Here is a 21971-nt window from a genome sequence, read left to right as displayed (position 1 = left end):
GGGTCCCATCTCCCCTCCCCATGTGTAGCCACAGCATCAGCTCAAGCTCCCACACCTTTGCTTTTCACAGAACTCTACTCTTTCCTTTTTTTCTTCCTCTTGCTCTTCCTCTTGTATTCCTATTCCGTCCCCTCTTCATGGTTCTGCTGTTTCTTCTCTTTCTCCTTCTCCCCCCATAAGGATTTTGCTGACTCTACTAATACTTTGTAAGAGAAGTTTTAGAATATGAGGTGTTAAGTTGTCGTAATTATATTCTGTAATGCATGTCACTAATCTTTGGCATTTGTGGGTAGGGCATGATTTGTGCCAGAGTGCTGAGAAAAGGCTGTGCTTTCTAGTTCTGTGAAAGAATATCACTTGCCCACCAATTTTTACCTAGAAGTAATAATCAGTCAGCTAATCTTTTCTTTCCCAGTTTTTTCCATTTTAATGGCTAGGCAAAGCTTAAGAACAGGAGATTCAGGAAGCTTCGAAGGACAATCCTGAACGAACACTGCTGATGGTAATAACAGCACTAATGGCAAGAGTTGACATTTATTAACATCTAAATAAGCCAGCGTCTGAGTGCAATGTTTTGCACCTCTTCCTTCACCAAAAACTGAAAACTTTCTGAAGCTGGATGTGAAAAACCCTTCTTGGTTCACACACCTTGGGAGTGGTAGCGAATCTGGACCACAGTATCCTAAGGCTGCCTGGAATATTTCAGCTTGAACGCTTACATTCTTATTCTTATTTTCCACCCCCAATGCTCATTCCTCACAGTAGCTACTTAGTCATTTTAACTCTTCTCTTGAAAGTTCCCCGTATGGGCCACCAGCGACACTACGTAAGAGGCACACTCTTGAGGGTCTGGAAAAAGTTGGAACCACAACTGGACGCCTTATTGCCAAGAATGGCTGCTTTTATACCGCTCTCTCTGGCTTTTCTCCCCGTTCTTCTCCCCATAGGTCTCACTGCTTTTGTACCTCTCTCTGCGGCTTTTCTCCCGATAGGCCTTATACTCCTCTTTCCGCTGCTTTTCCCTCTCTCCACTGCTTTTCTCCCCGTAGTTCTTATTGCCAAAAAAAAAACCGGCTGCTTTTATACCGCTCTCCACCAATCACTTCTCCCCGTGGGTCCACTCGGCACTACCTGATAGGCCAGTAACGATGACATAATCGCAGCGGGGGCGTCAGCCTATCCCCGTGACTTCCTGTTTACCTACTGGAGAGACCAACCCCGCCTCCTGGCCCTGGGCCAGCTGCCATCCTGAGCCGGCCCTTCCTATTCCTGGGAGCGACACCAGCACCCTGCTCCCTACATCTTACTACATGGCAGAAGGGTATTAGGCAAATACAAGTCTCTAGAAAATCACTCCTTACTGTGCTGCAAGACCCAACTCAGACAACATCTCCCTCAGGAGGCTTTCCGGAATGCCTGACAGTTGACTAGATATGTTTCCTGGGGGTTCCAGGAAGCTTACTAAAGCTTATAGAATATTAGATTGTGGAGGTCTCTCCTGCTTATCTCTGAGTTTGCTATGGGTAGAAACAGTCTTTTATTCCTCCTTGTATCTGGAGCATATTGCACAGGTCCTGGCACATGGGAGACACTTCATAAGATTTCATGAATGAGTGAATGGAAACTGTCTTTCAATATCAGTGTTCATTGTGGAGAATAGGCCAAATACATTCCAAGAAAGGAAAGGGTTCTTTTTATGTCTTAAAATATACTAACGTGTTTAGTCTGCCTGTATTCTGGGAATACAGAGCTATCTGTTAGGAGATTCATATTTTTCTAATGATCACAGAATTCCACTTACAAATCACCAGGGTGCTACATCCCAAGGATGGGTATACCGGGCACAGGTATGAATGACCTCACCCAGCTGAGCAGACCTCTGGAGGTCTGTTGGTTTATGTTCAGTCCAGTTAGGAGGAATGCTGTGTTTCACCCTGTGCCCAAATGTGGCTCTTCCTGCTGTGGCAGCATGATGAATAGATATTTCTCCCTCTATAGGTGGCCACTTCGTAGATTTTTGCAAACTGATGCATTTATCATGAAAGCAGCATTTTGGTGTCCCTTATTCCCTCTATCCCAAAAAGAGATTTTCACTGGGCTGTCTTTTTCCAAGAAAAGGGGGGCAACCTATCTAGGCACAGGTAATCAAACCACTTGCCTAGGGCTGGTACTGTAGGGTAACTTCATTTGCATTTGTTGCAGATGGCCATCTTGCTCTTGCAGATACAGAAGAGGGTTTTCATAGTCACACAACCCCCATTTAGCCATGTCATACTTTGTGTGCCAAAAAGGTTCTGGAATTGTGCCCCTCCTGAAAAGAAAACCCACATACACTCAGAAAACACATTTCTTTTTAATTAGCCCCATATGGGATTTGTTAGTATTCCTCCTCCCATTCCATAGTAAATCCTTGTAATTAAATAACAAATACTTGCTGTTTGTATGCAGGCAGAAGGCAGGGAGGCTTTTGTGAACACAGTGACTAAGCTAAGAGCCAAACAGCAAGGCAGCAGCTTGTTCAAACTTAGATGAAGCAAGAAGGTTATGTTCAAGGTGGACACAGTAGGGCTCATCTCAGGAGTTTCATTGAATTTGGGCTTCTAGTATAATGGTTGATTTGAGAATACAAGGTCACATGGGCTTGAGTCAGACAGACATGGTTTTGCACCCTGTGTCTGAAATATGGTCACCATTTGACATCAAGCAAATTATCTAATGTCTCTGAACTTCAGTCTGCTCCTAAGGAAGGAGAATAATTCTTCCTGCATTACAGGACTGTTATGAAAATTAAATGATGAATCTAAGGCCTAAGAAAAGCATGCAGAACATAGTAACTGGCTGTAAGAATTAGTCACACATAATAAGAAATGTTATCACTGTTGTTTATGGAGAACAGCACTACAGAACTACAGAATGAGTGGCATGGGTGATAGGAAGTTGTTCTAAGGGCTTCAGAAACCAGAAGTTTTTCATTCATGATCATACCATGATGTCTATCTGTAAAGTCTAGGAGCCATCAAGATACCTGCGTTTGACAGAATTAAACAGTTAGACTTAGCAATAAGAATTAAGGAATCATGACGCTGAGGTAAGCAAGTAAAGCAAGAACTATTTTACTCATCATAAAAAATATGTAAGTGTTACCAAAACCCATTAATACCCAATGTCACATGGCATCAAACCAACTGCTTGAAGATTCAGAGGAAACAGGTAAATGTTGATGAAAATACAGGGAAAGTGCAATGCATAATCCAAGACATAGAATGATACCGCAAAGGGAAAGTCTTGGGGATTGGATCATTCATGGAGCATAAATAGGAAGGGTGGAACAGTTTTGTAATGGTTATAAGGAAGGTAGGGTAAAATCCAAATTTATCGGGTTTAAAAATTCCCATCAGGTAAAAACTAAAGAAAAGTAATAAATTCTAGCAATTAGAGTCCTTTCTAACATTTCTATTGAATGAGCTGGTAGTATGAAAATTCATGTGTAATCATGAATTCTCATCCTGCATTTCTTTTATGGCTTAAGTCAGGCTGGACATAAGAAAGAAACAGGAAATTGTAAGCCTAGGTAATGAAGCAGGGTGACGTCTTTATGAGCAGCAACTGTCAAACTTCACCCGAGCTAGTGTGATTTCTGGCAGCGCAGCTCTGAATCTGGCCCAAGTTTATTCTCCAAGTCAGGAGCTGAAGGTTCTGCTATGTGAGGAGGTGCCAGATCCTGAGCACCCCAGATCCTGGGGCTGGATGAGTCAGTTACCAAGCACATGTACTGAGTATCTACATCTATTCAGGACAAAGGAATTCCTACTCCCAATGATAAAATTGATCTTGCGGGCAAATGCCACAGAGGGACTACTCCTAGTTTGACATAAGAGAAGGTTTACTAAATGCTCAGAGTAGTTCAAAAGGACAGGAAAAGGAATTTAGAATAGGAAGACCCCCATTACCTAAGTTGTCTCAGGCAGAGGCTGGCTTGCCAAACTACACGCTTAAGGCACTATGGGCCTCAGTGAGTCTAAAGTTAACATTCAATATTTCAGTACCATGAAACAGAAAGTGTCGATCTCCAGCTATAGCCAACTTTCGGTTTAATCAAGAAACGGAGACTGGAAGCAATAGCATATTCAAGGAAGCACAAAATAGGCCACGTTAACAATCTAAAAAAAAAAAAAAAATACTCAGCACAGCAGTTCTAAAAAGCTGTTCTCATGAGGATATTCAAGAAAAACACAAAATTAATCCACAACTGAGGAAGATTCATTCCTTCACACATGCGATAGTTGAGCTGAGCTCCCAGTAGTCAGCAGAGTCAAATGAATTAGTTCAAAGATTTCCAGGAAGTCCATCCATGTTTCTGCTTAAATGTGGTAGTAAAGCACATGATGTTTGCTAATGAAAAATAACCTCCCAGAAACAGCTGTTTGCATTCCTGTGAGAAAAGCTGGCGATGATTGAATTCTGCTTTCTGCATGTAGTCAGTCTAAAGGTCTATTCTCAAAATTTTGCTGTGCAGTAAATTAGGATTCAAGATGATGCCTTAACAATTAATTGTTAATTCAGAAGACAGAAAATGTAGCCTCATGATTTTCGATGGGCTTTGAATTTGTTACTTGTCCATTCCTCATTGCTGATAGGGTTAGCAATCAAATTAGAAAAGGCATTTCTCATCCTTCTCACAATCATGGATCAGCGTGAAACACAAAACAGAGATTAAAAACTACTTACGGTCCGCTGCTCAGTATGGTGCAAAGACCTCACTGCTAGCCTCTGAGAAGGCTCTAGTAGCTCAGAATTTCAGTTCCTCTACCTTGAAACTCATACCCAAATAAACTGAATCAGAATTTGCGTTTTTAAACAAGATCCTCATGATTGCTGTGTATATTAAAATTTGTAATCTCCTAAAGTGGTTAGTAGTGATCCCGTGATCCACCTTCTGAGTTTCACCATCTGAAAGCTTTAACGAAAAAAAAAAAAAAACCAGCAGCCCCTCTAAAACAAAGAGGAGAAAATTACTCAGATTGCAATCATTAAAGGAATCATGGATCAAGCTGTTTGTATTGTTCTAGAAAATTTCCTATTTGGTAACGTATTTTTAAGCCATTCTTAAAATGGGCTGCAGACTCCAGTTTCGTGTGACCCAAATCAACTGATTTGTCTCAGTTAGTTATTAGACTTCTGGGGAAAGGAGAGGAAAGTCTTAAACAAGTGCCCCAACATGGAAAGGCAGCTGTTTTTCATCAAAAGCCAATGACTACGCCTACCAGGGCTTCCTTTAACTGCCATCTCCTGGACTCTCAGGCAGCAAACAGAAATCCTTCTTGTAAGACACTGAGAGCAATGGGAGTTCAAGTTTGACTATGTTAATGTGTAAGAACTATACAAAACAAACGTCTATGTCTGGGGCTAGTGCTGTGGCATAGTAGGGAAAGCACCTGCTGTGTTGGCACCCCATGTGAGCCACACTTTCTTTTTTTTTTTTTTTTTAAAGATTTATTCATTTTTTATTACAGCCAGATATACACAGAGGAGGACAGAGAGGAAGATCTTCCGTCCGATGACTCACTCCCCAAGTAAGCCGCAACGGGCCGATGTGCACCGATCCGAAGCCGGGAACCTGGAACCTCTTCCGGGTCTCCCACGCGGGTGCAGTGTCCCAATGCATTGGGCCGTCCTCAACTGCTTTCCCAGGCCACAAGCAGGAAGCTGGATGGGAAGTGGAGCTGCCGGGATTAGAACCGGCGCCCATATGGGATCCCGGGGCTTTCAAGGCAAGGACTTTAGCCGCTAGACCACGCCGCCGGGCCTGAGCCACACTTTCAATTCCAGCTGCTCCAGTTCTGATCCAGCTCCCTGCTGATACGATTGTGAAAGCAACGAAGGATGGCTCAAGTGCTTAAGCTCCTGCACCCTTGTGGGAGATACAGAGGAAGCTCCTGTCTCCTGGTTTTAACCTGTTCCAGCCCCAACTCAGCTGCTATGGCTATTTGGCATGTGAATCCGCAGATATGCAATCTCTTCCTCTGTCTCTCTTTTTTTTCTGTAACTATACTTTCCAAATAAATAAATACATATTTTAAAAAAAGAAAGAATATTCTTACCTCTTCAACACCCAAAGATCACTGATTGCAGGAAACACCATGGACTTAATTGCGGCTTAGAGAAGCAACCAGCATTTCTTTAAATATTACATTGATTGAGGGGGATGTGGCACCTCTCTCTCTCTCTCTCTGTCCCTCATTTCTCTTCCTTTGCCACCCCCAAATAAGTACATAAAAAAGCACAGGTTTGTCCTTGTTATCCATGTTCAATTGGATGAAAGCAGGATTTGTAAGCATGTATCTTGAAATTAAAAAAAAAAAACTTGTTAGATCAATACTTGACAATTTTATTGGTCACTTTTGCTAATGGTGCTATCATTTGCCCCCACTGAAGCTCATTGCTGAGGGTCAGTTTGTCAGTGCAACAGTCTTGGTAGGTGAACCCTACTGGCAGGTGTTTCATGAGGCAGATTTCTCACAAATAATACAACACTATTTCCAGGGAGTAGCTCTTGGGTCTGTGTGAATTACTGCAAGTGCTGGCTGCTATGCAGTGAGTTGGACTCCCTAGATGTTTCTTGCTTCCTCTTAGGTGATCTCTCACATGCACCCACTTGCCTTTCCACTTCTTATCAGAAAGCCCTCACCAAGAGCCAATCAGATCCTAGCACCATACTCTTGGATATGTTAGTCCAAAAACATTTTGTTTTTTCATAAATGGCTCATTTTTGGATGCTTTGCTATAGTAATAGAAAATGGACTAAGGAATGGGTATTGCAGCTATGACTTTATTTCCTGAAGATATATTTGAAATAATGATGTTCAGTGTTCTGAACACAGTTGGTTTCTATAGGAATGAAACACAACCTGAAGGGCTATAGGAAAAGAAAATGTCAAGACTCCACTTTCTCTAAAAATATGGATTTAAAAATCAGACAAATCTTAAGATCTCTGTGTTGCTGTAAACTCTGCCTTTCATGATCTACAGTCTGAGTATGGACCCCTAAATGTTCTGCATTCCTTGAAGAAAGTCCAAGAACTTATACAGTTGTATACAGGTGCAGTCAGTGGGATGGAGTATTGCTCAGAATCAGAGAGAGAAATCAAAGACCATAAAGGGGCAATTATTGTCCTTAAATGTAAGCAAGTCAGTAAAGGTCTGACTCCCTGACACACAAGCCCACATTTTTCACTGCATCATACCTTTTTTTTTTTTTTTCAGATCATCCTGGGATACTTTACTGCAATAAATTGTTTTAAATGAGTAATCGTCTAAATCCAGTCCTAACATGAGAAAAGCACACCAATTAAGAACTTCAGAGAGTACTATTAGGAAGCTGAAAGTCAAAACTAGACAATGAACTTGCTCATCTTGCTGAGTACAAAAATTCTTGACAACATTTCCATATTCCATATTTATGCTGGATTATTTAATTATTTATAGATACATACACAGAGAGTGTCCATCTGCTAGTCTACTCATGAAATGCCCAGCTAGGCGAGTACCTACAAACTGGAACCTCAGTCCCAGGTACCAAACTACTTGAGCCATCACCTACTGCCTTCCAGGGTCTGCAATAGCAGGAAGCCAGAATCAAGAACCAAACAAGGTATTAGACCCGTGCACCCTCTATGAAATGCAGGCAGCTTAACCACTAGGCCAAACACACACTCACAATGAATTATTTGCGATAATGGAAAAGTATTTCCTTTCTATGGCCTTTTTCTAAGCTGTGATTTCTACTTTTTCTCCCTTTGCTTTCTAATTGCTTCTACATAAATCATAGGCATTTTCTCAAACCGAAGTGGAAGACAGAAAAATTCTGTGAATTAATAGGAGCAAAAATCTGTGTCATAAATATCTGTGGTTATTAATGGTTTTCATAGGCTTTTATATGAATAAAAATCACTTAGGTGGATATATATAATGTGAAAATTTTTTTAAAGGAGTAATATGTCATAGAGACCACAAGCTTCAACAATAGGTGTCCTTGGCTTATCTTTCCCCTGAATCCTAAAGCTCCCTCTAGTGACCAAGAACTTATACCGGCTCAAGCTTGAATAGCAAGTAAACATGTTTTGAAGTCTCCTGCTTTTGGATAACACCTTGATGTTTCTAAACATGGTCACATACTTCTGCTCTTTTAGTACTTCCACCATTTGAAAGGTAGGTAAACTGAGGCTGAACAAGGGCAAAGACTTGCATAAGGAGTAACAATGAGTAACAATTAGTAGCAAGGAAAGTAAAGCTAGAGCCAGGTGTTTTGGCTGCCGGTCTTGCACGCTCTGCTGCACCAGTTTCTTGCATAATGACTGTGTAAAGTCTTCCCTGATGTCCTCATAGCCATTGACGTACCTTGCAAATTCATGGTAACACTTTCAAAGTATGTACAGAGCTGATTCTTAATTTACAATGTGTTCCACTAAGAATCAGATCAGAGTTATAGGCCCATGTTATAAGTAATTTCATGCAATATTAGATAATGCAATGATTACTCGGTATCTTCTGTGCCTGTAGGACTCCAAGCACCTCATATTAAGAACCAATTGGGCCCGGCGCAGTGGCCTAGTGGCTAAAGTCTTCACCTTGAATGAGCCAGGATCCCATATGGGTACCAGTTCTAATCCCAGTAGCTCCACTTCCGATCAAGCTCCCTGCGTGTGGCCTGGAAAAGCAGTCCGGGACTGCCAAAAGCCTCGGGTTCCTGCACCCGCGTGGGAGACCTGGATGAAGTTCCTGGCTCCTGGCTTCGAATTGGCGCAGCACCGGCCTTCGTTGGCCACTTGGGAAGTGAATCATCGGGCAGAGATATTTTTCTCTGTCTCTTCTCCTCTCTGTATATCTGACTTTGCAATAAAAATAAATAAATATTTTTTTTAAAAAAAGAACCAATCAACATATATTTGATCAAGTTTTGCGAAATCAACAGCCCATGGGAGATGAACTTTAAAGCTCTTTATCCCTTATCTTAGTAATAATATTTTCCATGTCTATCCAGTTATCTTTTTAATCCATTGTTTAGAGTAGTTAAAAGGATTTAGAAATTAGTATATATTTGCAAACATTTAAGAAAATGCCAGGGGATTCTGTCATCAAGGTATTCTAGCATTCCCACAGGCATGCCTGGGATTAGTGGCAAACTGAGATGTTTCTAGGAAAGTAGCAATTTGGAAGCATTTTTCCAGATGTAAGAGCCTACCACAGTAAACGGGCTGGCTCTATGAAAAGCCTAAAGATAGAACATAGTGAATATGGGAAGTGCTTTGTTTCAGGGAATAATAGCAAATTCTTCGTTCTAAATTCTTAGCTCCTTTTGTTACAGCTTTGAAAACGTCTAAATGAATGGCTGAGATTTATCGGGTCACATGATTTTCTTCCATAGGAGTTCCAAGAGTGTAGACACCACATCCATACTATTACATTGTATTCTTGATAACTAATGTGGCACCTGTCCACAGAGCATATTCAACTCACATTTAGTCAGCACCTCTAGAAAGTTGCTTACCCTCTTCACACTCCTGGTCCCTGTTAACCAATGACTTCTGGCTACTTGGAACATTCACTGGAGTTATAATTCACTGGAGTTCTAATTCACTGGAGTTATTCACACATCCATTCTGGATGCTTGGCTGCCCTTACAAAAAGTTCTCCACTCTGTCCTTTTAGCTGCTACTGCAGTCTAGGTTTGCTGATAAACAACCCCTAAACAATTATAGCAGCTAACTGCTTTAAACCTCCCAGAATGGACACCACATTCAGGACATGTTTCAAATTTGAGTTGAAAAGACAAGGTTAATGACCAGAAGAACATTTCAGCTTCAAGACAGCCTGTGAAGGGTTCATCTGAACCAGGATGGCCTTCTTTTGGTCATCTTAGAAATCTTTGGCTCAGGCCCAGTGGCGTGGCCTAGCAGCTAAAATCCTCTGCTTGAAAGCACCAGGATCCCATATGGGTGCCGGTTCTAATCCCAGCAGCCCTGCTTCTCATCCAGCTCCCTGCTTGTGGCCTGCAAAATCAGTCGAGGACGGCCCAAAGCTTTGGGACCCTGCACCCGCGTGGGAGACCCAGAAGAGCAGCTGGTCCTGGCTTTGGATCGGCACAGCTGGAGCCATTGTGGTCGCTTGGGGAGCGAATCATCAGATGGAAGATCTTCCTCTCTGTTTCTGCTCTCTATATATCTGACTTTGCAATAAAAATGGATAAATCTTTAAAAAAGGAAAAAAGAAATCTTCAGCTCATCAACCCTTTCCATGGTACTGAACTTTCCTTTTTCTTAAAGATTGATTGATTTGAAGGACAAACAAGTGAAACAGAGAGTGAAGAAAGGGAGAGGGGCAGAAAGAAGAAATGAGAGCAAGGAGGATAAGGGAGAGAAAAGGGGAGAGAAGAAGATGGAGCGACAGAAGAATCAGTCCACAAGGCTCTTTCATTTTCCCTTTTTACAATATTTCCATCACATGACTAATGCACACTTTATTTTTCATGTTACTGTTGCTGGATAGAGCTACTTTCACCTTTCTGTTATTATAGTTGTGTCCTGGTGCACATGAGGATTTCCCTATGAATATAACTTTCAAAAGCTTTTTTAAACACAACTCATAATGAGAAAGACATTTTACAATACAACCCAAAAAGATGAGCAGAACAACTCAAAGCCTCTATCCATCTATTTATCTATCTATCTACGTATTTAAAGCTGGTTGAGTTGCGTTTTTCTGGTGGCTCGTCAGAGTCCAAATCCCAAATCGTCTCTGGTTCTTCCAGCTCTTCCTTCATCTCCACTTTGGAACAGCAGCAAGTTGTTGCACCTTTGCAATAGTCAAGGCTCAGCAACTCCAAATGTAGCTGGATCAACCAAGAAAGCCTCAACTTTTTCAGCAATTAGGAACGTGAGTGTACTTAATCTCAACAAAGCTAGGACTCACTTGTACCCACTGCTGATAGAATGGAGAATCAGTGCAACAGCTGGATAACCAATCTGCAGAAAAACGAAGGGAGTGTACGTTCTATACATAAGAATGCAGAGTTTCTTCTATAATGCCAAGTTGTAAATGCTGCTGTTATTAAGTGCCAGCTGGATGATCAACCCAAAGAGGAGCGACTGAGGTCGACCATATTCGGCAGTGTAACTTGGCTGGTTCATACTTTGTCCATTCCTCAAGAGGTAAACATCACTTGACATTTAAACGGAACCACTGCAAACTCTACTGGTGATGACTAAAGCCTAGAAAGAAGGAATTGGGTGGGGGGAGGGGTGTCCCAGGCTCACATCCTGGACTAGCACAGTGATCTCACAGGGTGTCATAACACCAGCCTGGGTGAAAGCTGGCGTTATTGGATAGCAGCATGTTCTTGATCTCAGTAAGGTTCTCATTGGTGAAAATCAAGCTGACATTTCCCATGGAATTAAGCAACCTTTTCTCCAGGGCTGAGTTGCTTTCCTGACGCTCTCCTACGGCCTTATGCTTCATGATGTTCTTGTCCATCAGCAAAACCGCCTTCCCTTGTGCCTGAGGGACATGAGGATCTCCTGAATCTGCTCAGAACCCAGTTGTCTGCTCCACAGTCAAGTCTTATAGGTAATCATCTGAAAGCTGAATGATCTTAAGCAAATACACTTCCATGTTCCCATCTTCTGTGAGCATCATGGCAGTGGGTCAGGGATTACCATGGAGGGTTTAAAAATGGTGTTGCTCTCATGAGGATGAATGGCAAGAGCAAAGCCTTCCCATTAGTGAACATAAACACCAACAACAAATAAGCTACTGGCAACGCATTCTGCATACTCCATTTTTTGTCTCTTTTGCATAATTCTATCATCCTACTCCGGTTCACCTTCTTACAAATGTGCTTCACTCACCAATATCACTTGATCCTAAAGAAAACAATTAAAAACCTAGACAAGACATTGATGCATCGCAAAGCACGTGCATGTTTTAACTTGCTTAGGTAATAATAAACTGATGCAACAATACCCTCCAATACTCCAACAACAGCAAATTCAACTTATGCTATGCCACAGCTTTGTTAAATTAATAACATGCACTTTTTACTTTTTTCCCAAACTGTTCATATGACATGATGTTTGCATTTCCACGGTTAATAATGAGTTACAGCATATCTTCCTATGTTACAAATAATTTGTGTTTCCTTAGCATGAAACACCTGTTTATATATTTTGACTACTTTTCTCCTAGAATATCTGTATCATATGAATGCATAAAAGGGCTCAATATTTTCTGAAGAATAGTCTTCTGTAAGAATTGAACTGAAAATATGATTTAGGTTATCAGAAGTGCCAAGTAATTTTTTCAGAAAGGATTTCATATTCCTTTGATCTTGATACATTCTGTTGCCATCGTAAAAAGGAACTGATGCTGATGAATAGAAATCACCTGAGTTTTCTATGCTGAGACTCTTCAACTGCTTAAGTGAACTTGTTTATCCGCAGACTCTTTCAGAAGTATTTAGCATTAATAATGATTTTTTAAAAGATTTATTATTTCTTTTTATTGGAAAAGCAAATCTACAGAGAGAAGAAGAGAAAGAAAGATCTCCCATCTGCTGGTTTGCTCCCCAAGTGGCCCCAACAGCTACAGCGGAGGTGATTCGAAGCCAGGAGCCCAGAACTCTTCCGAATATCCTACACAGGTACAGGGTCTTAAGGATTTGGGCCATCCTCGACTGCTTTCCCAGGCCACCAGCAAGGAGCTGGATGGGAAGTGGAGCCACTGATATTAGAACCAGCGTCCATATGGGATCCCGGCACATTCAAGGCGGGGACTTAAGCCACTAGGCTACCACTCTGGACCCTTTCTTATTTTTTTAATTAACAGAATTATTAAACTACAATTGATACATAATAAACTATGTGCATAGGATATGGAATTGGGTAGATTCGGACATGTGCATATACTTGCACATCTTCACCACAGCCAACCTAACAGATAAATACATTACCACCTCCCTCCCCCAGATTTCTCCTGGGTCATATGAATCCTCACTTCACAATCACTGTCCATTCCCACACCCCTGTTCTCAAGCATCCACCTGTCAGTACAGATAACCTTGCATCTTTTAGAAACTTACAAAAATAAAATCATACAGTACATATCACCTTGACCCTGTCTCCTTTAACTCAAGATAATTATTTTCAGGTTCATTCATGTGTGTCTGTAATGCATTCAATTTTACTGTTGGATACTGTTCCATTGTATGATATAAAGCAATTTGTTTACCTAGTCATCTGCTGATGGATGTTTGGATTGCTTCCAGGTGTTGGCTATTACATAAAAATCCTTGAACCTTCTTCCAGGAGATGCAGTTACATCACTTGGAAATAGTTTGATTCTGTTGGTCTTGCTTTTAAGTTTTGTTATGTGGAACCAGAGAAGTATTTATTCTCAGAGTAATTTTGATTCCTTACTGAGGTAAAACTCTTCTGTATACTCTCCCTAATACCTATGATTATGAGGTTTTTTTTCACCCTTGCTGATGGAAGTAGGAAAATTAACAGCCCTGTATGAGCCTCATAGATTCTATCCTGTCGTCCATTTAAGAGGCTCTTTCCTTAGCCTCAGGTAGTTTTCTCATATGCATGTGCTGAGCAGTACTAAGCTAAAAGAACATGGACTATTCTTTGCAGATCTTCAGAGTCCTCTTTCTGGGGCTGGTATTGTGGCATAACAGGTAAAGCTTCGACCTGTGGTGCCAGCATTCCATATGGACACTGATTCAAGTCCTGGTTGCTCTATTTCCTACCAAGCTCCCTGCTAATCCTGGGAAAGCAGCAGGACATGGATCCCTCCCACCCATGTGGGAGACTTGGATGGAGCTCCTGGCTCCTGGACCCAGTCTGTCCCAGCCCTGGATGCTGTAGCCATCTGGGGAGTGAACACGGAATAAAAGATCGATCTCTCTCTCTTCCACCATCCTCTTCCTCCCTCCCTTTATATCTCTTTCCCTCTCTGTCTGTAACTCTATTTTTCAAATAAACGCATCTTTTCCCATTATCTCAATTTCCGTTCATTTATATCAGAAAGAAATACAATTTTTATTAATATAAAACTTCATGTACTTCATAGGTACAATTCTCAGAACATACCTGTGTTTCTCTCCCTCTCTCAATCACCCTTCCTTTTTTGCTTTTTTTAAAAACTTTTATAAAGACATATTCTATAATCATAGGCTTAATTTCCCACTAGCCATAATTTCCTTTTGTTTAGCCATCCCCTCTCCAGTACTCTGCCCCGAGATAACTAGACTTGTGCTGCTCAGGCTTTTAGCTCCATTTTGCCAACTGGAGCCTACTCTTGCTCTCAGCCTAGGTTCCTGTTCCCCACACACAGACTGGAAGTTCTCTCAGGGAAGCAAACTGGTTAACCTTGTTTCCTGTCACTCAGAAATCAGTATCTGTTGTTGCCTGTGCCAAAAGTCAGAGAAACTTTGATTTGGTGGTATATTTTTCTCCCCTATTTCTTGAGGTTGTTTTAGGAAAAATACACCTGGTCCCTGTTTCCTCCCCCTCTTGGCTGGAAGTCAAAGTCCTGAGAGTATCTACATACTTTGTAGCTTAACTGTGAGTTGCAATTTCCCTTGGAATTATGTGAAATCCCTTTAAATGATAAAATTATTCTGTCAATGATTCAGAAACACTATTAGTGTTAAAATTTCTTCACTTGAGTTGTGCAAACAAACGGGTCATCAGAAATTTCCTGGAGGGAGGTGCCCTATGCCCACCGTCATTCAGCATCTCTGTTGAGGGAGGAAGGCATGCTTTCCACCCTCTCCCACACGGCAAAGTTTACTTTGTATTCACCCTTGTGCTGAGTCCTTAGCCTTTGAAATTCCATCTTGGTGCACATTTCCCCCATGAGGATGCTGTGCAGATTGGGTTTACGTGTTCCTTTTTTTCCCCATACTCCATGCAGCACCTCAGCATTTCCAACACTCAGAAACTCAGAACAAAAGCTATCCTCGGTACTAGCTTACGTCCCAAGGATCCCTCTTTCATAATCAAGTATCTGTAGATTCCTTAATGTCATGGTAGGTGTGCAGAAATTTCCTTTGATATTTTCACCCTGAATTCCAGCTATTTTAATTTCCAGATGCCCATTGTGTCATGCTGAAGGGATCAAGAGCCTCACTTGTGTCTGCAGACTCTTGCTACCCCCTGGCTCATTCTGCACAGCCAGTAACATATTGAAGTTTCTATCACTCTTTCAAAAACACGTGCTTAATCCCACCTCATCCCTTTTAGTTACAGCTTTCTCTCATGTTATTTCCCAGCCAAGTTTTTTCAAAAGAATTGCCTACAGCCTTGCTTCTACTTTTTAATCTTTAATGCATGCTTTAACCAATTCTAACCTGTCTCTACCATCACATCGCCAATAAAACCAATCTTTAGAAATCCAAAAATGAATATTTCTGCCTGTTATGTTGAATGGACTTTTCTTACTTCTTACCTGACTTGACTAGTTAGCAATATCTGGTGTTTTGGATCACTCTATCCATTGTGAAACTCTCTCTTTACTTGCTTCCATATCACTCTTTCCAAGTCCACATCTGCCTCATGAGTCATGCTGTTTGGATTCTCTCCCTCTGCTCACTTCTTCCAATGCTCTACAGAGGTTTTCCCTGATTTTTTTCTTTGTAGTGTAATCCTATACCACAACCCATGAACTACATACTAGGAACTGCCAATGCCTAGAGCATTTTCCTCCCTCCTTAGGAAAACTGCCCAGTCTTTATCTGGCACAAGGCCACCTGTAATTCCTTTCATTTAAATGAGGATTTGGGGGATTTGATATATGGTGAGATATTATCTCATATCACAGGACCTCATTCCAATCTGACCTCTGCTTCCAATTCCAGCATCTTGCTAATATGCACCTTGGGAAAAAGCAAATGATGGTTCAGGTACATGCTGTCTACCACACCCTATGTGAGGCCCACACTGAATCCCTAGCTCCTGGATTCATCCTGGCCCTGACCTGGCTGTTGCAGACATTTGGGAGAGTGAATCAGCAGATGGAACATCTGTGTCGCCATCTTTCAAATAAAATGAGAGAAAAAAGGCCATATGAGTAACATTTGGTTAATGACGTATTACAGAGCTTTAAAAGCTCAGAGAAATTGATTATATAAAAAGTATGAATCCATTTCAAAATTCTTGTACCAAGATTGACTTCTTTCAGTTTCATTTTCCCACAGACGTTTTGAAGAGCCCACATGAAACTTGGTATGATATTGCCAGGAAGACTGCCTGAAGGAACTGATTCAGCAAAAAAGGGCCCTTCTCTTTGCCTCTGTCTTCTCTCCATCTTCTTCCTGCAGCATGGACAACAACGATGACTGGAGCTTCAGCCAGAAGCACCTTTGGGGTTAGAAACCAACCAGGGAGGAAGAGCACAGATTCCTACTGACTATATGGAACCACACCACCCTGAACCACCAAACTATGGCAGGTTCTATGAGTGAGTGGTGAACGTCCATGTTTAGGATTCTGTTGTTCTGGAACCAACAGTGAGTAAACAGCTACCTGCAGTGTGCTGGCATCCTATATGAGTGCCATTTCAAGTCCTGGCTCCTCTACTCCCAAACCAGCTCCCAGCGAATGGCTTGGGAGAGCAGCAGGGGGCAGACCAAGTGTTTGGGCCCCTACACCCATGTGGGATACCTGGAAGAAGCTCCGGGCTCCTGACTTCAGTCTGGCCCAGCTTTGGCCATTGCAGCCATCTGAGGAGTGAACTAGCAAATGAAAGTTTCCCTCCACTCCCCCCCTCCAGCCCTGCCCATGCCTTTCTCTCTGTGAGTCTCTCTATAACTCTTTGAAATAAGTAAATACTTTTTAAAAAAAGATTCTGTTCTTCTGCAGAGGACTGGGCATGCTGAAAATCAAAAGACTACCCTGACTCCTAACTCCAACTCTGAAACCTGAGTCAGCCTGGGTCTTTTTCTCTAGGTTCATCCCTCCGCTACTCCACCTAACCAGCTTATTTTGACACCTAACCAGCTCTCAAATATTTTGTCCCCTCTCATTTTATTTTGTCCAAATCTAGGATTAGGGCTTTCACATTGTTTTCTTAGACTAACATAGCAGCCACTGAAGTGAGCTTTCTAAATAAGTCTGTCATGTCTCTTAAAAAACTTGCATGTTAATTATCTGCAGAATACACTGTAAGTCCATTAACATTTATTTTTTCTGGCCCTTTGTACCCAGCTACCTGTCTTCTCTTCTGTCTGCTATTTCATATGCCACTACAGCTATATATCTTTAAGATCTTTGCAATCATCTAACACACAAAGTAGTTTCATGCCTTGATGATTTGCACATGATACTTATTTTTTGTGGGATTTCTTTCTCGTTTTGCTCATCTGGCTATATTGTTGTTGCCATTCTTAAAATTCCAACTTGTGTCTTAACTCATTCAATTTCCCTTGACATTGCCCACCCACCCCTCCCACACATACACATTTCCTTCTAAAATCATGCACTGAATAAGCAATCAGAAGAAAGTAGCAAGTGAATCATAGTGATTCAATGACTTTCAAGGACAGCTATTTTTCCTCGTAAGTTAAGAAAGTGTTTAAACAAATGTGACACAGATGAAAAGAAAAACCAGCATTGAAATGAACTACCTCACTACTGGAAGAGCTTGACTGAATTGCAGGAGTTGCACACATAAAAGAGTTTAGCAAGGTACTTAGAACATTGCAAGCATCCTCACTAATGTTAATCATAATATCCATAGCATTAATGTGGAAAGGTGTTATGAAGCGTCAAAAGGAAAAAGTTGGTAAGGTTACAGAGCCTTTATGTGGAGGAAGAAACTTCAGACACCTTTAAAAGAGTGCCAGGAAACTTATTTCACAAATGTGAAAAATAGGGTTGTTGCAACTGGGGCAATAAAACTGTGTGGCCTTCCCTCTTCACCTGCAAGAGGAACCAGACGAATTTATTTCAAAAACTCAAACCATACTTCCAAGAAGTTAAGCTTGGATGTTTGCTCACATTCTATATGACTATTGAATAAGCAAAGCAATATTTTACACGGTATAGGAGCAATATGCATAGGAACTTAAACAACAGACACATTATCTAGATTTTCTTTGAGATGTTAACAGAATGAACACAGGTTCACACATACTGAGAGTCTTTGCAGTAATTACCTTTACAATTGGTTCTAGTTTCTCCAGTAATGTCAAAGATTGTTTTTAGAGTACGATATATCTCTGGCTCAAACGTACTGGCTCCAAACATTCCTTGGCCTTTTTGCGCTTAATGAAGTTTTTAAAGTCTATCTTTGTGCAGGTGTGTGTGTGCGTGTGCGTGTGTTAGAACCATGGATAGAGTAAAGAATACAGGAAAGGAAAAGAGATAATAGAGCTTAGATGACTATTTTAAAATTAAATCGCCTAGAAACCATTCAGTCAAAAAGAGATAGTAAAACATGTAAAAAGAAGGCAGTCCCAAAACATAGAAATTTTGGATTATAATTTGTTTCAGTTTCTTTTGTTTTTATTTTGAATTTTATGGTACCATGCCATAGGGTCTGGGATTCCCCACCTCCCAAATTCCCACCTCCCACCTGATTTGCCCCATATTATTACAATAGTATAGTCCTTCATAAGCAGTCATTAGTCTGTCATTTAAATGTGCCCTGACATTGCAGGTACAGACAATTAAATTCATTCAGATAACAATAAAATCTGATTCCACATATAAAAACATGTGGATAGGGCCCAGCAGCGTGGCCTAGCGGCTGGGATCCTCGCCTTGAATGCGCCGGGATCCCATATGGGTGCCGGTTCTGGTCCCAGCAACTCCACTTCCCATCCAGCTCCCTGCTTGTGACCTGGGAAAGCAGTTGAGGATGGCCCACCTCTGGGACCCTGCACCCACGTGGGAGACCTGGAAGAGGTTCCTGGTTCCCAGCTTCAGATAGGCGCAGCACCGGCCGTTGCAGCTCACTTGGGGAGTGAATCATCAGACGGAAGGTCTTCCTCTCTGTCTCTCCTCTCTGTATATCTGACTTTGTAATAAAAGTAAATAAATCTTTAAAAAAATAAAATAAAAACATGTGGATATACATCTAGATATGACTATTGTACATTATGTTTGTTGAGATATGACATTTTATTGAAAATATGGCCATTTGGATTTAATAGTGAAAAAGTAGTAGTGCTTGTTTTAAAAATCATTGTAACAATTGCAATCAAATTTACTAAAAGTTATTTCATGGCTTTTTCATTGCAATCTATTACATAGGTTTAGTTTACCCTAACTAGGTCCCATAACTTGGCAATTTGTCCTTCTCCAGTATTTATTAGTGAAGATACGATGGTAGAGAAGAATTATTGTTATTGTAATATACTGTAAGCATTTTCTTTTTTCTAGCTACCAGTAGTACAGCTACTGCTAGCAAATGCCTATTGTATGTCAGGAGTTAAGCTAACATACAGCTAACTAGTAAGTTTCTTTATCTTAGCGTTTTTTGCTGGTAAAAATGGAGATAATAAAAATACCAACATAAAAACATGGTTGTAAAAATCTAAAAGTGCCTGGGGTAAGTCTGATACAGAAAATGACAAGCACTACTAATATTCACTGTTATTTGAGCCTCAAAACCACCCTTTAGAGCAGGCGTAAGAGTCCTACTTTCCAGAGAATATGATGGTCTAGATGCTAAGAAGTGTGCTTAGTCTCTTCTGCAAATAAGGGTCAGAGCTGGAATTTGAGCCCATATCCGCTTACCTTGGATGCACATGCTGCCTGTTATGTCCCATTATCTCTTCAGCCTGCTAACTTCTCATGCTTACATTACAAATGTGATCTTAATCTGTATGCCTCAGTTTCCCCATTGGAAAATAGATATAACAACAGTGCCTGCCTCCCAGGATTGTTAGATGAGGCACTCAGTAAGTATTTTTACTTTGCTGAGAGTCTGTCTGAATGACGACATTGCTTTCCAATACTTAGTGTTGTCTTTGATAAAAAGGAGGATTGGCTACATAGCTAGGTGATGACCAATTTTAACTTCATCGTTCATCCAGTGACATGATCATTATACTAAAGGTTCTTTTAATCTGTTTAACATTTTATTTCTAAGTTTCTCTTTGAACCACTCTTGGAAGAACTTTAACATCTTTATGTAAGAATAACAGTCTCAAACCACCTGAAATAACAAAAGCAGGGATTTTTTAAAGGGGGTCTGTTTGTTCTGGAAAATCATGAAAGAAGTCAGCCAATTCAGGCAGATTACCAGCTTCAAAGCAGTTCAACTTCACCAGCTTGGAATCCAAAACAGCCTTCATGGTCAGAATACAAATGTGAATTTAACGAGTAGCCTGACAAGTGCATTATAAAAGTTGTATGTATGAGACAGGAATAAAGAGAGGGCTGAAGAAAGAGTGGGAGTCTAGTTGGTGTTGTTAGCTTGTTATTCCAACAATCAGTTAATACTTTATGATGTCCAGTCCAGCTCAAATGGTTGCACCTACTCAGACTCATTTTTCCCTTTTTGAATATGACTTCCCCTTCCTTTTCCTAAATAGCTGGGAATTTTAAATGACATTCTAAAACCCAGAGCACCAAACAGGGCAGTCTTCAAAAATAGCCCAAACTGGCAAAACTCCAAACTCCTTCAAGGACTGAAGCATCAAAGTCTTTCCTCAAAGGATTGCTTATCATACATGGTATCACCAGATTATATATATTAGTGGAGGGAACCAGTGACCCAGAGTATCCAAAAATCAGTTATTTGATTTTAGAATGTATTTAGATATTCATATCTGATCTTAGGTGCCTATGGAGTTTAGGACTAGAAACTGAAACAAAATAATGAGGTCACACTGACGCAAACAAGGAAAAGCAGTCCAGATTCTCCACCTTGAATTCACACTCAGTTACACCTGCCTTCAGTTCTATCAGGAACTGAGACTTCCTCAGCCTAACCAGACCTTTTTCTTTTTTAACTTTCAATTTTTATCAATTCTATACTCCATTAAGTAAGAGGGAAAACTGTGTTTTGGAGTTGAGAAGCCTTCCTCTCCAGTGCTTACAAAACGGCCACATGATACATGAACTGAGAATGAATACATTCTGGCCGATCTTAGGAAGGTCACTGCCCTCTATAACTTTCCTTTCCTTTCCTTTCTGTACAATCTGATTCTGCTGAGGGTTAAACAAGATGGTGAGAAAAACATTCAACTAGGGCTTGGTACATATTTAGTTTGTACAAACGACTGTTCCGTTTTGATCCTGAGTTTGAAAGAAGCTCTGATTCTGATCACATTCTCAGGGTGGATGCCTGGTGTACTGTTAAAGAAGCCTCTTAGAATGATGAAATCCCATATCAGAGGGCCTGGGTTCAAGTTCCAAGTTTTGGTCCTGCTCCTAATTGCAATTTCCTGTTAATGTGCACTGTTGGTGGCAGGAGACGTTGGCTCAGGTAGTTGTGTCCCTGCCACCCACATGGGAGACCCAGAGTTTCCAGCTCCTGGCTTCAGTCTGAGCAGTCATAGCTTTTATGGACATTTGATGAGCGAACCAACAGGTGGCACATATTTGTTTGTCCACCTCTTTTTCTCTGTCTCTGAAATAAAATAAGCAATTTTGTTTTTTAAAAAAATTCATGAAAAAGTGTGTTTCAAACATCTTTACAGAATAAAGAAAAACCACCATTGCTTCACAGCTCAATGAGGACCTACCTAAAATGAAATATTCAAGAAATGTAAATTGTCAAAAGGCTGAGAGGAAAACACTGAACATGTGGATAAACACATGACCAGAATATTGCTGATTTTTCTACAAAAATGTCTTGTCAATTGCCCACAACTTACTCCCTTATGTTTTCCGCAGGATAGCAAACTGATATCATTACAATAATTTGCTACAGGCAGAAAACATACTGTGCCACTTTTGCTT

This window comes from Ochotona princeps, chromosome 4, assembly GCF_030435755.1.
Source record: "Ochotona princeps isolate mOchPri1 chromosome 4, mOchPri1.hap1, whole genome shotgun sequence".
Taxonomy (NCBI): Eukaryota; Metazoa; Chordata; class Mammalia; order Lagomorpha; family Ochotonidae; genus Ochotona; species Ochotona princeps.
This window is presented reverse-complemented; position numbering follows the sequence as displayed.